This window comes from Equus asinus, chromosome 21, assembly GCF_041296235.1.
Source record: "Equus asinus isolate D_3611 breed Donkey chromosome 21, EquAss-T2T_v2, whole genome shotgun sequence".
In the NCBI taxonomy this organism is placed as follows: Eukaryota; Metazoa; Chordata; class Mammalia; order Perissodactyla; family Equidae; genus Equus; species Equus asinus.
Window position 1 is genome coordinate 47456462 of NC_091810.1, and position 15576 is coordinate 47472037.

At 39.3% G+C, this 15576-nt stretch overlaps 1 pseudogene; it reads right to left on the minus strand.

Moving 5' to 3' along the window:
* Positions 1–12892: 12892 nt before the first annotated feature.
* On the minus strand, positions 12893–14314 carry LOC106830750 (IQ domain-containing protein F2-like; annotated as a pseudogene).
* Positions 14315–15576: the final 1262 nt, after the last annotated feature.

Consider the following 15576-nt stretch of genomic DNA (forward strand, 5'->3'; position numbering starts at 1 on the left):
TTTGTTTCTTGTATGAGAGGTCTAATGGCGAAGAACTCCCTCAGTTTTTGTTGATCTGGAAAAGCTTTTATTTCTCCATCATATCTGAAGAATAGTTTTGCTGGATAGAGTATTCTTGGCTGAAAGTTTTTGTCTTTCAATATTTTGATCATATCATTCCATTATCTCCTAGCCTGTTGTGTTTCCGCTTAGAAATCCACTGAAAGCCTGATAGGGGCTCCTTTGTAGATTATTTTCTTCTGCCTTGCTGCCCTTAATATTGTTTCTTTGTCATTGACTTTTGCTAGTTTTACTATTATATGCCTTTTAGCATTGATGCAATTAGGAGTTCTATTGGCTTCATGTATTTATAAGTCAGATTCCTTCCCCAGGTGTGGCAAATTCTCAGCTATTATTTCTTTGAACAAACTCTCTGCTCCTTTCTCCCTCACTTTGCCCTTTGGAATACCTGTAATCCTTATGTTGCTTTTCCTAATTGAGTTGGCTATTTCTCGAAGAATTCCTTCTTTAAAAAAAAGTCTTAGCGCTCTCTCCTCCTTCACCTGAAACATTTCTATATTTCTGTCTTCTAAATCACTAATTCTTTCCTCCATAATGTCAGCTCTATTTTTTAAGCATTCTAGATTATTTTTTTTATTTCATTAATGGTGTTCTTCATATCCAGAATTTCTGCTTTTTTTTTATAGTTTCAATCTCTGTGGTGAAGTATTCCTTCTGTTCATTAATTTTATTCCTGAGCTCATTGAACTGTCTTTATGAATTTTCTTGTAGCTCATTGAGTTTGTTTATGACAGCTGTTTTCAATTATATCTCATTTAGATTGTAAATTTCTGTGACTTCAGGGTTGGTTTGTAGAGAATTGTCATTCTCCTTCCTGCTCTGAATCGTTGCTATAGTTTTGCATAGTGTTTGATGTTTTTTTGCCATGGCATTTGTGGCAGTATCAGGTCACAGATTCCACATGCTACTCCTGGAGGGAAGCAGGATCTGTGCTTTTGATCCCATCCCATCTGATGGAAGTTGTAGGGTACTATGGGTGCTTTCCTAGCCAGGAAATCATTCTCCTGGGCACATAGATCCGCTGCTGCCTCTTCTTATGTTCACACCGGCTGCTGTGCCTGGTGGGTGGTGTTTCCTCACAGGGTCCAAGCCTGGGCCATTCCTTGGGACCACAGTGGCAGTGTGGGCTCTCCCACTGGATAGGAAAGGAATCACACAGGGGCTTAGACGTGCTGCTGCCTGTTCTCTCAGTTTCACAGAGGTGCACTCCCACCCTCAGGGCCACATTGGTACTATGGGTGCTCATGCCAGCTGGGAGAGTGTTTGCATGCGTGCACAGGGCTGCTGGGAGCCAAGGGAGTGCTCACCTATCTCCACCACCTCCCTGGGGACAGTCCACCCACCTTCAGATGTATAGCTGCATAGGTCTCTCAGGCATTCTGTTGTGCTGTGTGGATATCCTCCATTGATCAATGAGTGACCATTCAGTTGTAATTCACAGGGGTAGAGATAAAGGGAACAGCTCACTCCACCATGTTGCTGAGTGTGATTCTTTTTCTTTTTCTTTTCTTTTTTTTTTTTTTGGTGAGGAAGATTGTCCCTGAACTAACATCCAATTTTCCTCTGTTTTGTATATGGGATGCTGCCGCAGCATGACTTGATGAGCAGTGTGTAGGTCTGTGCCCAGGATACGAATCACAAACCCTGCGCTGCTGAAGCAGAGTGCATGAACTTAATCACTATGTCACTGAGCCAGCCCCCTGAGTGTGATTCTTAGCGGTGAGTACCTGGGCTCCAATCTTGACACAGACCCCTTCTGGCTGTGTGAACTTGGGCAAGTCTTTCAGCCTCATTGTGTCTGTTACTTGCTGGGTAAAATGGAGATAGAAACATCATTCCTCCTTCATCGAGCTGTTGTGAGGATTCATACAGGTGAAATCTTTGGAAGGGCATTTGGTCCTAGTACTGTTCCATGTTTTTTAGCTCTTATTTATTGTTGCATCTTTGCCATTTGGGATCTCTGTGTAATTGCCTGTTCTTGTCCTTGGCCTATTTTTCTATTGGATTCCCATCATTCTCTTGTCCAACTTCCTTGGATAACTCTTTGTGGGATAGAAATGTTACAAATATCCTTTCCCAGACTGTCATCTGCCTGTTAACTTTTTCATGATATCTTTCATTTCACAGATATCTTTCCATTCATTTCCCACTTTATAATTGTGCTTTTGAAATTTTTTAAACTAGTACCTTCCCATCCCGGTTCACATGTTTTTTCTATTAGATTCTGGTTTATGTTTTACATTGAGGTCTTCAGCAAGAGAAAGGAACATGATCCTGCACACCATGTCTCCCTCTTTCTTGGATTTAGTCCCTCATTTTGATAGAGCACATCCTATGATAGTTTCCTAAGGAGAGATCCATAGATATACATTTGTAGAGACTTGCATGTCTAAAGATGACTTTATTATACTCTCAAATCTATTTCTACATTGAAAATAATTTTCCTCAGAACTTTGAGGTCTTTGCTCAACTTTCTTCTAGAAGTGTAATGCTGTATACAATTATAAATATATATGCACCCAACATTGTAACACCTAAATATTTAAAGTAAATCTTAACAGAAGTGATGGGAGAAATAGGCAACAATACAATAATGCTAGGGGATTTATAACCCCACTTGCAACAATAGAAAAAAAAAGATCTCAAATAAACAACCTAACTTTACACCTTAAGGAATTAGAAAAAGAAGAACAAACTAGACCCAAGTGAGCAAAAGGAAGAAAATAATAAAGATTAGAGCAGAAATAAATTAAATAGAGAACAGTATGATAACGGGAAAAAAAAACTGAGTTGGTTGTTTTGAAAAGATAAACAATTTTGAAACACCTTCAGCTAGACTAGTCAAGAAAAAAGAGAGAAGACTCAAATAAATAAAATTATAAATGAAAGAATGGGTATTACAACTGATACCACAGAAATATGGAGGGTCATAAGAGACTACTACAAAGAGCTATATGCCAACAAATTGGATAACCTAGAATAAATGAATAAATTCCTAGAAATATACAACCTACCAACTGAATCATGAAGAAATAGAAAATCTGAACACACTAATGAGTAAGAAGATTAAAGCAGTAAGCAAAAAACCTCCCAGTAAAGAAACACTAAGACCACATGCTGGACAGTGAATTCCAGCAATCATTTAAAGCCAATTCTTAAAACTTTAACGAAAAATAGAAGAGAGAAAACATTCCCAAACCGACTTATAAGGCCATAATTACCCTGATACCAAGGTCAGAAAAGAGCACTACGAGAAAAGGAAATTACAGGCTAATATCTCTTATAAACATAGATGCAAAAATCCTCAACAAAATATCAGCAAACTGAATTCAACAACATATTAAAAGAATTATGTACCATGATCAAGTTAGATTTATCCCTAGGATGCAAGGATGGTTCAACATACTCAAATCCATAATGTAAAACACCGTATTAACATAATTAAGGATCAAAATCATATGATCACATTAATAAATGCAAAAAAATTTTGACAATATTCAATATCTTTTCATGATACAACTCCCAACAAATTGGATATAGAGGGAACCCATTTCAATCTAATAAAGGCCATATATGACAACCCATAGCTAACATCATACTCAATGGTGAAATGTTGAAGGCTGTTCCTCTAAGATCAGGAACAAGCCAAGGGTGCCCACTCTCACCACTTCTATTCAACATAGTACTGGAATTCATAGTCAGAGTAATTAGGCAAGAAAAAGAAACAAAAGACATCCAAATCAGAAAGGAAGAAGTAAAATTCTCTCTGTTTGCATTACATGATCTTATACATAGAAAACCCTAAAGACTCCACCAACAAACTGTTAGAACTAATAAACAAATTCAGTAAAGTTACAGAATCAACATACAAAAATCAGTTGTGTTTCTACACATAAACAATAACCTATCTGAAAAAAAATTAAGAAAACAATCACATTTACAATAGTACCAAACATAATAGAATACTTAGGATTAAATGTAACCAAGGAGGTGAAAGTTCTATACACTGAAAACTATAAAACATTGATGAAAGAAACTGAAGGAGATACAAATAAATGGAAAGATATCCCATGTTCATGGTTCAGAAAATTTAATATTGTTAAAATGTCCATGCTTTGATCCATGGATTGAATGTGATCTCTGTCATAATTCCAACACCATTTTTCACGGAAATAAGAAAAAACAATCCTAAAATTCGTATCTAACCACAGAAGACCCTGAACAGTTAAAGTTATCTTGAGAAAAAAGAACAAAGCTGGAGGCATCACACTTCCTGATTTCAAATTATATTACAAAGCTTAAGACACATAGACCAATGGGACAGAACTGAAAGCCCAGTAATAAACCCATGGATGCATGGTCAAGTAATATTAGACAAGAGAGCCAAGAATACACAATGGACAAAGGATGGTCTCTTCAATAAGTGGTGGGAAAACTGGATATCCATGTGCAAAAGAATGAAATTGGACCCTTATATCATATATGAAAACCAACTCAAAAATGGATTGAAGACTTAAATGTAAGACCTGAAACTGTAAAACTCCTAGAAAAAAACATAGAGGATAAACAGCTTGACATTGGTCTTGCAATGATTTTTTGGATTTGACACCAAAAGCACAGGGAAAAAAGTGAAAATAAACAAGTGGGACTGTATCAAACTAAAAAGCTTCCACATAGCAAAGGAAACAATCAGCAAAATTAAAAGGCACCTACTGAATGGGAGAAAATATTTGCAAATTTTGTATCTGATAATGGGTTAATAACCAAAATATAAAAGGAACTCATACAACTCAATAGCAAAAAAAACCAAATAAGCCAATTAAAAAATGGGCAAAGGACACGAATAGACATTTTTTCAAAGACATACATGGATAACAGGTAGATGAAAAGGTACTCAACATCATTAATCATCATAAGAATTCAAATCAAAACCACAGTGAGATATAACCTCGCGCCTGTTGGAAAGGCTATTATCAAAAAGCCGAGCTTACAAGTATTGACAAGGATGTGGAGATAAGGGAATCCTCGTAAACTGCTAGTAAGAATGTAAATTGGTACAAGTATTATATTGGACATTATGGAAGTTCCTCAGCATATTCAAAATAGAACTACTATATGATCTAGCAATCCTACTTCTGGATATATATCCAAAGGAAATAAAATCACTATATCAAAGCGTTATCTGCATTCCCATGTTCACTGCAGCATTATTCGTAACAGCCAAGATATGGAAATACTCTAAGTTTCTATCAAAGGATGAATGGATATATATATACAATGGAATATTATTGAGCCATAAAAAGAGAAGGAAATCCTTATATTCGTGACAACATTGATGAACAAGCAGGACATTATACTAAGCAAAATAAACCAGAGAAAGATGAATACAGTATGATCTCGCTTATATGTGGAGTTTAATAAAGTTGAACCATGGGTACAAGGGGCTGGGAGGTAGGGAAAGTGGGGAAATGTTGGTCAAAGTGCACAAAATTTCAGTTATATAATGAATAAGCTTGGGGATCTAAAGTACAGCACGGTGAATATAATTAATAATTACACACTGTATATTTGAAATTTGCTAAGAGAGTAGTCTTTAAGTGTTCTCATACAAAAGAAAATTAACTATGTGAGGTGATGGATATGCCAACTCGATGGTGGTAATCATTTCAAAATGTCTATGTATACCACACCATCATGTTGTACATCTTAAAAGTATGCAATTTTTATTTTTAATTACACCTCAATAAAGCTGAATAAAAAGACAAAAATGTATTCTAGATACAAGTCCTTCATTGGATACGTGGTTTGCAAATATTTCTTCCCATCATGTAACTTGTCTTCATCCTCTTAAAAGGGTCTTTCATAGAACAAAAGTTTTAAAATTTGATTGTCTAATGTATCAATTTTCCTTTTATGAATTGTACTTTTGCTGTCAAGTCTAAGAACTTTTTGTCTTGACTTTCTCTCATTTTTTCCCAAAGGTTTATATTTTTACTTTTTTTTTCTTGCTGAGAAAGATTCACCCTGAGCTAACATCTGTACCAATCTTCTAGTTTTTAGGATGCAGTCCACCAGCACAGCATGGTTCCTAACAGAGCGGTCTATGTTCATGCCTGGGAACTGAAACCAGCCCATGGAAGCAGAACACTCCAAACTTAACCACTAGGTCACTGGGTTTGGCCCAATGATGATCCATTTTGAGTTAATTTTTGCATAAAATGTGAGACTTAGGTCAAAGCTTTTTTTTTTTTTTTTTGCCTGTGGATGTCCAGTTGCTACAGTATCATTTGTTGAAAAGGTCATCCTTCTTCCATTTAATTGGTTTTGCTCCTTTGTTAAAAATCAGTTGACCATGTTTGTGTAGGTCTATTTCTGTGTTCTCTGTTCAGTTCCATTGATTTACATGTCTACCCCTCCACCAATACTGTTAACTGAAAGTTTGGACTCTGAGCTCGGTGCGAACCCAAGTAACAAGAACAGAGCTCTTGGTGAAAAGCAACATCAGGTTTTATTTTCTTTGGCAAGCAAAGGGAGTAGCAGGAGGCTCACACCTGACAAACTGCTGGCTCCCTGTTAAGAAGTGGGTAAGAGGTTTTAAAGGTTGTAAGGAATGTGGTTGCTTGTAAGGAGAGGGAGCATATGGCTTTGCTGGTTGGCACTTTCCTACCAGCCTGTGTTTGGGCTTGTGAGGCTGCTTTCAGGAAGGGGGATGGTGAGATAAGGGAATCTGCAGGTGGATATTCCTGGGTGTCTGACTCTATAGTGGGTGGTGGTTTCTGGTGCCAGGAAGCCAAGGAGCTGGGGCCTGGGAAGCTTCAGTTTCTTGATATTCTCTGGACATCAGTTTCCCTGTAATAAACTTCAAGGACCCAAGATTAGCCAAAACTTTAGTGTGATCCCAGCATGAGGTCATCCGGGCTTTGACAATTTGTAGCTTCTATTTGGTTGTGAAGCCCAGGGAGACAAAGGCTAAAGAAACAGAGATTTACACAGAAGGGTAACTAAAGAAGCAGGGAAAGGGGATGCATGCTTTTTGTTTTAACCCTGTATATGCTGGGCTTAATGTAGGGGAACTGATATCAGGGCCAGTATTAATCAAAAGCCTATACCGATACCACACTGTCCTGACTACTGTAGCTGTACACTAAGCCTCAGTACTGGGAGAGTGATTCCTCCCATTTGATTCTTCCCTTTCAAGATTGTTTTAGCTAATTTAGGGCTTGTGCCTTTCCATATAAATTTTAGAATAAGCTAGTCTATGTCTACAAACACCTTTCTAGGCTCTTGATAGTAATTGCATTAAAACTGTATATCAATTTGGGGAGAATTGTTGTTTTTACTCTGTTGAGTCCTACAGTTCAAGAACGTGATATGTGTCTCCATTGACTTGGGTCTTTTTAAATTTTTTTATCAGCATTTTGTAATACTTAGCATACATATCCTATACATTTTTTGTTAAGTGTATATCTAAGTATTTCATTTTCTTTGGATTGATTTTTTTTGACATACGTTTGAATTTTCCATGTAGATAATCATGTCATCTGCAAATAGAGACAAGTTTTATTTCTTCTTTTCCTATCTGTATGCCTTTTTAAATTTCTTTTTCCTGCCTAGTTGCCTTGGTTAGGATCCCAATACAATCGAAGAGAATTGGTGAGAGTGGACATCCTTGTCTTGTTCCTGATATGAGGGGGGAAAATATTCAGTCTTTCATTATTAAGTATCATGTTAAATGTAGGCATTTTGTAGATTCTCTTTATCAAGTGGAGGTAGTTCCCCTCTATTCCTAACTTGCTGAGAGATTCCTTTTTATCGTGACGGGTGTTAGATTTTGTCAAATGATTTTTCTGTTCCTGACTATATTTATGTCATATGATTTTTCTTCTTTAGCCTGTTGATATGGTTGATTGATTAATTTTGGAATGTTTAAGTAGCCTTGTGTACCTTGAATAAATTTCTACTTGGTCATGGTGTATAATTCCTTTTGTACATTGTTAGGTTTGATATGCTAATATTTTCTGTGGGTTTTTACATCTAATTTCCTGAGAAATATTGATCTACAATTTTTTTTGTTCCCTTTGTCTGATTTTGGTATCAAGGTAATACTGGCCTGATGAAAGTTGGGGGTGGTCTCTACTTTTCTATTTTCTGCAAGAAATTCTGTAAAATTGGTGTAAAAATTCTTCTTTACATATGTGGTAAAAGTTCTCCAGTGAAGTCATCTGGGCCTGGAGATTTCTTTTTAGGGAGCTTTTAAGCTACAAATTCAATTTCTTTAATGGTTATAGGACTATTTAGGTCATATGTTGCATCTGATTGAGTTGGTATTGTGTGATTTTCAAGCAATTGATGAATTTCTTCTGAGTTGTTGAATTTATGAGAGTAAAGTTGCTCACAGTATTCCTTTATTATGCTTTTAATGGCTGCCAGATCTGTAGTGATATCCACCTGTATCTTCTCTCTCTTAATTTTTGTCTATATTGCTTGAGATTTATCAATTTTATTGATTTTTTTCAGAGTCAGCTTTTGGTTTCATTTATTTTCTCTCTATTGTTTTCTGTTTTGTATTTCATTGATTTTTGCTCTTATTTTTATTATTTCTCTTCTATCTTGGGCTTCTTTCTTTGGATTTATTTTACCCTTCTTCTAGGTTCTTGAAGTAGGAATTTAGACTACTTTTTGAGAACATTTTTTCCCTGATATTATCATTTAATGCTATAAATTTCCCTCTCACACGCATTCCACAAACTTTGATATGTCATGTTTTCATTTTTAATTCAGTTCTATGTATTTGAAACTTTCTTTGGATACTTCTTTGATCTATGTTTTTTCTTAAAGGAGTGTGTTGTTTAATATCTAAGTGTCTGAAGATGTTCCTATTAGTGAATCTTAGTTTTATTTCATTATGTTAGAGAACATACTATGCATTGTTTCAATTCTTTTAAGTTTGTTGACGTTTGTTTTATGAAGCAGGATAAGTCTATCTTGATGGTGGTTCCTTCCATGCTTGAAAAGAATGTGTATTCTGCTCCTGGATGGGATGTTCCTAATGTCAATTAACTCCTTTTGCTTGATGCTATTGTTCATTCTTTTACATATTCTCTAATTTTCTGTCTAATTGTTCCATCAGTTGCTGAGGGTCTGGTGTTGAAGTCCCAGCTGTAATTGTGAATTTATCTATTTTCCTTTCAGCTCTATCAATTTGGATTTTATATATTTGGGAGCTCGGTTGTCTGGGGCATACACAATTAGGATTGCTACATCTTCCTGGCACATTGATCCTTTTATCATTACGTAATATCCCTTTTTTATAGTTGATTTTTTTATTATTATAACATTAGTTTATAACACTATATAAATTATATCAATTTCTATTGATCTGCCCTTGAGTTTTTTGATATTATCTTATGTTCTTTCCACTTTACTAATAGAGCCCATCTAACATGTCTTTTTTTAAATTTCAGTCATTGTGCTTTTCACTCCTATAATTTCCATTTTGTTCTTTTTTGTAACTTGTATTTCTTTAGTGAGGTTTTCTCTTTTTTTGTTTGCTTTGAGGGAACTTGTATATACCTGTTGAAGTAATTTTGTGGAGGTTGGATTAAAATTTTTGTCAGATACCTCCAACATCTAGTTCATTTCGGCATCAGTTGATTGTCTGTTCTCATTCAAGTTGTGATTTTATTGATTCTTGGTATGATGAGTGATTTTCTGTTGTGTGCTAGACCTTTTGGATATTATGTTAGGAAACTCTCGATGCTATTTAAATGTTCTATTTTAGAGGGAAGCATCCTGTCGAGGTTTAGCATGTAGATTCTGTCCTATTTTTGTGGGCTCTATTTCTAATGAGAATTTACTTTTCCGAGTTCCTTCAGTGCAATCATGGTGTGCTTCATTCTTTTGGTTCCTCTTGGGCTTCCACTGGATTTCTTCTGGTGCCACGTGCAAGATCGTATTTGCAAGGTGTTTCTCTGGGTCTCCTGTCATAATTAGATGGAGGGTTAGGCATGTTGGACCTATGGACTGGAGAGAAGAACCCTTACCTATTCTCTGGCCACCTGGTGCCAGTGGGTTTCCCATTCTGTCTCTGCTGGTGCCATCAGAGGAGGAAAGGGCCTACTTGGACTGCATTTTGCTGTTGGCTAGAGGGCCAGGAGACTCATTTCCTGGATCTCCTTTTGTGGTTGGATGGACAACCAGGAGCTGCTGCATCTGGATTGCCCTCTGTGGTAGGTTGGAAGGCCAAAAGACACTAGGCCTGCTAGAGCTGAGGTACAGAAGCGGGGGATGGTCCCTTTTCTCCCTCCTCCCATCTAGTTTGGTGTGAGAGATGATTTGATCTGCCCAAGTTCTGCTCTTGCTGTTGTAGGTGGATCTGGCCTTGCGCTGCCAGTAGATGAAAAATGCAGTGGGTTGACCCACCTAGATGCTGCTGTTACCGCTGCTGAGGACAAAGTGGGCCACTGCTGCCAGCAGATGTGCAGTGCAGAGTGGGTGGATAAGCCTGGCTTCCACTGTTACAGTTGCTGTGGGCAGTTAATGGCTGCTGCTACCAGCAGGTGTCAGGTGTGGGATGGGTTGGTTCATCTGGGTACTTGTGCTGCTGCTACAAGCAGTTCAGTCTATCATTGCCACTAGGTATGGGTCTCCCTGCTTAGTCACTGCTGGGCTTCCCCTTCCTTTGGCCAGAGAGTGTAGGATTTTCTTTGTTTTTTTTATGTTTTCCCTATGCATGTTGGTGGTTCTGGGCTGCAGACATGTCTGGTGTTCATTCTGAGATATACGATAGATAAAAAGAAAACCCAGGGAATTCATCATGGTGTATCTGTTAAGATCTTGAGGTTCCTAGCTGATCCACGTTCTTCTTTCTACATTTCACAGTCCTTTTGTGATTGTCTGTTGAATTGGTTTTAGCGTATTTAGTTTTTAAAGAGGAGGAGAAGGGAAAAGTGAATCAACATGATCTTGTACCGGAATTGGAAGCTCCTGTTCCTAGGTTCTTAACCAAATAAAGTGCAAAACTTAGGTTCACACAAAACTACGCAAATATACACTGCAGATTCATCTGTAATCATCAAAAATTGGAAACAACTCCAAGATCCTTCAACTGGTGAAAGCCTCTGGTAACATCCTTAAGATGAAATAGTTCTCAGCAATAAAAACAAGTGGGTACTGATGACACCACAGAGAAATTTCAAACACGTTATGCTAAGTGAAAGAAGTCAGACTCAAAAGGCTACAAACTATCATTCCTTTTATATGACATTCTGGGAAAGGTGAAACAATAGGCACAGAGTACAGATCAGTGTTTACTAGGGTCTGGTGATGGGGTAGTGGTTGACTGCAAAGGGGCACAGGAGAATTCTGCTTTATGTATTTTGTCGTCTGGTGGTTAAGATGCAGTGCTCTCAATGCCCCAGCCCGGATTCATTTCCAGGTCAGGGAACAATAACACCCATCTATTGGTTGTCGTACTGTGGTGGCTGCGTGTTGCTGTGATGCTGAAAGCTATGCCACTGATATTTCAAACACCAGCAGGGTCACCCATCGTGGACAGGTGTCAGTGGAGCTTCCAGACTAAGACAGAGTAGGAAGGTGGTCCTGGCCACCCGCTTCTGGAAAAACTGGCCATGAAAACCTTATGAATAGCAGCAGAGCATTGTCTGATATAGCACCGGAAGATGAGAAGATGGCCCAAAAAAGACAGGGCAGGTTTTCGCTCTGCTTTACACAGGGTTGCTAGGAGTCAGAACTTGATGGCACTAGCAACAACAAACAATTATTGGTAATGGTGAGGTGTGAGGTCTAGAGCCACACTGTCCAATGGAATAGCCACCAGCCACATGAGGCTGTTTAAACTTAAGTTAAATAAAAATAAAATTCAATTCTTTAGTTGCATTAGGCACATTACAAGCACTCCACAACCATGTGTGGCTAGTGGCTACCACATTGGACAGCACAGATACAGAACATTTCCATCATCACAGAAACTTCTGTTGAATAGCACTGCTTTAGTATGACCATGGGAGTGAATGGCTGAGGAGGAGAACAAAAAAAGATTTATAAGGGTAAGAATTAAGGAGATTGAGAGGATCATCTCGGCCAATGATAAAATCACCAAGAATGGAGACAAGGGTAGGGATGGGGGTAATATCAGAGGGAAGTCTGTTTGTTGCACAGCCTTCGGGGAGAGAAGTTCTGGCGAGGGAATTGTGTAGACACGAGTTGAAGTGCCGGGAACTCCTGCATTCTACTAGGCCCTGGAGTCATAACCTGCTCATCAGCATCCCCAGTCCCACCTATCACAAAGCCAATCTCCTATCCTCCACTTGGGGCTGCATTGCGCTGCTCTCAGAAGAGTCAGCCAAATGCTGGCGTTGTCTCTAGGTGCTTGTCAAGGATACCTTGTCTGAGGTATCCCAGACCCAGCCAATCTCTGACTCCAGGCTGACAGAGAAGAGCCTCAGAGTCCATTTTCATGTGCGGATGTGCCTAGAGTCATCAGGAAGATGCAGCCCAGCTGTCTCTCAGATCCTCGGATGAGAAGAAAGGAATGGGGCTGGGGCGGGAACCGGGACTTCTAGCTTTGTCCTGTACCAAGAAAGACTAGGACCTCAATTTCTGTTTTGACAACAAAGTAGCAGATGGTCATTGTCAGTCCAGAACACGGTCCATAGGCATGAGGGAAACCTCACTGAAGTTCTTTCCCAGGGAGAAGAGGAGGCAGCATGGCCTAAGTCTCAAAATTTCCATTAGCTGGGGGAGACCATGAGACAGACCAGGTTAGACCTTTACTGGGTACAAGAGACACAGTGCCCCTTCTTGCCATCTCTTAGGGGTTGATGATCTCAATGTGGAACTGCAGGTGATCAGCTGTGACTATGCAGTGGCCCCGGAGGAGAGCACAGGTCTGGCAGTTTTGGCATTTCCAGTGGCACTGGATGATGCAGATGGCATTGAGCACCTGGCAGTATCGCCAGTGGATGCGCCACATACGGACCAAAGACTGGAGCTTGACCACTGCCCTCTCTCTGTCTGCGTAGGTAATCAGGGCAGCCCTCCGCTTCCTCTGCAGCAGCCTCACCACTGTGTGCCTCCACCAGCATTGAATGATCCAGTTCCTGAGGGCGGCGTGCAGCAAGGTCCGGCGTGCCAGAGTGCCATGCCACCAGGCCTGGATCTTCGTGGCTGCTGCTCTTTTTTTGAATCTTTCTAGGCAGAGATAAGACAGCCCACTCAGAGAACTTCCTGCCACTAACTTCCAGGGTCTTCCTGGAAGAGGTCTGGATTCACTTAACAATCAGCTCTTCTTTAGAGAGTTCAGGGGAGTTAGCAGGATGCTGACTAAGAGCCAGGACACCTGACTACGAGCCCTCCTCTGCCATTATGGACACATCACCTTGCCCTCAGAGTCACAGCATCATCCTCTTGACTACCTCATGGGTGCGCGGATCAAGAAAAACCATTAGTAACTAGAAGGGGGTATTAGGGATGAGAGGGACTTTGTTAGTGACATTCTACCTCTTCAGTGCTTATTGGGTCTGGGAAGTTTGGCCTCATAAGGCTTTTGCTTGGCATTCTCTGCTAATCCTAGTCCCAAACCACCATTAGCTGATTTTTCTCTGCCACAACTATGTAGTATTTCAATACTGTGGTGGGTTTTCAGCACCCTCATCACATATTCTATTCCTAGCCTTCCTATATTTTGAATATTTGACTGTAATTCAGAGTCCTCACATTCTCACCTTCCAGTCCCATGCATTTCTTGATGGCTTTCATTCTCTCCACTTAGTCTTTAGGTCACTGTTAGACCTAGGCCGAGAGAGCCCATGCTGAGAAGTAAGTGGAGGGGAAATGAGCCAATAATGAGCTGACTCTTGATTATTTTATATTCTGGATCCATAAGAGGCACAATTCCACACCTCATGACACAGACATAAATTTTCTGGACATCACTTAACTACACGGAGGTTTTACTTACTTGGCTTTTCTGCCGCTTCTTTATCTTCCATTCAGTTGTTTCTTCAACATCTTTATAATTACAATGAAGTGGCCATCTTTCTGTCAACAGAATGAAATTGAAAACGAATGGATGAGTTAGACTGCTGTTTCTCTCTATGGCTCTGCAGAAGTATACCCACTGCCTCAGCATCTGCTCTTTTCCCAAGGCCTGTGAAGTCCAGAGTGATTCCCACCCACCCCTAGCCTGCCCAGTAGATCTGGCTATATCTCTTACACAAAATCGAACCCCCATGGCGTGTCACTAGATGGTTCACCAGCCCTGATTTCTCTGTTTCCCGGTGTCTGGCATGAGTAATATGAGGAGGAGAGCTGTGAGTTCACAATTCCATTATGACGTAGGCATTAAGATCTCTGCCGCACAGTTGAGTCTTCCTCAGAAACAAGCTCCATGGGGCCTTGTTCTGCCTGCCTACGTCCCTCCTGTCAGAGACGTCTCAGAGCTCAGAGTGGAGAGACAGGGCAATTGAGTCCATTCCATGCCAGGGCTCTCCTCCAGTGAGGCCTGTCCACACCCCTTCTCATGATAAGTCACACAGGAGAGCAGGAGATACCATGGCAGCATATCTCCACACAGCTCTCTGGTGTCTTCTCAGACTTAGCGTTTCCTGTCTCCCCTTGACTCACATTTCAGTCCCTCAGCACACTGTAGGAAATCAGAAAGAGAAAGACCAGATGAATCTTGAAAGCAGTAGAATAAAGATAAACACTTTAATGGAAACAAAAATGGGTGGTGGAAAATAAACTTAAAGGGTGGTATTTTGAAAAACCATTATTACAGATGAACACCCCATGAATTTGAGTGATCAGGAAACAGAACAAAAATGGAATGAGAAAGGGGAAATAATCACAGGGAGATTTAAATAAATATAAGAGAATAGTATGTTAGCAAATTTGAAAACTAAGAGGAAATGATCTCCTAATAATATGTAAATTACTAGAATTAACTGAAGGAAATATGTAAAACTGATAAATTGAGACAGCTATTAAAGATCCACCATAAATAAGACACCAAGACCTGGTAGATTCATACTCAAATATTTAAAAATTACAAATTCAGATATTCACAATGTGACAAGCTCTTCAAAGCTGTTATTAAAGACAGAAATTTCTATCAAGCATTTCATGGTGTCCGTGTGAGTTTCCTGAAAAGTCCTGCTGAGATTTTGACTGAAAGTGCTGTAATCTTGGGGAGAAAAGCTTTTGTGATACTGAGTCCATTCTAAGAACATGGACTATCCCTCCATTTGCTTAGGAATTCTTTTATGTCTTTCTATAAAGTTTTTAAAATTTTGTTTGTAAAGCCCTCTTTTTTTGAGATTAATTCACATTCTATAAAACTCACCATTTAAAGCTGTGCAATTCCGTAGGTTTTTTTAGAGTATTCACAAAGTTGTGCAACTCTCACCACTACCTGATTCTAGAACATTTTCATCACCCCCAAAATAAACCCCATACCCATTAGCAGTCAACCTCCATTCTCCTCCCCTTCCCTAA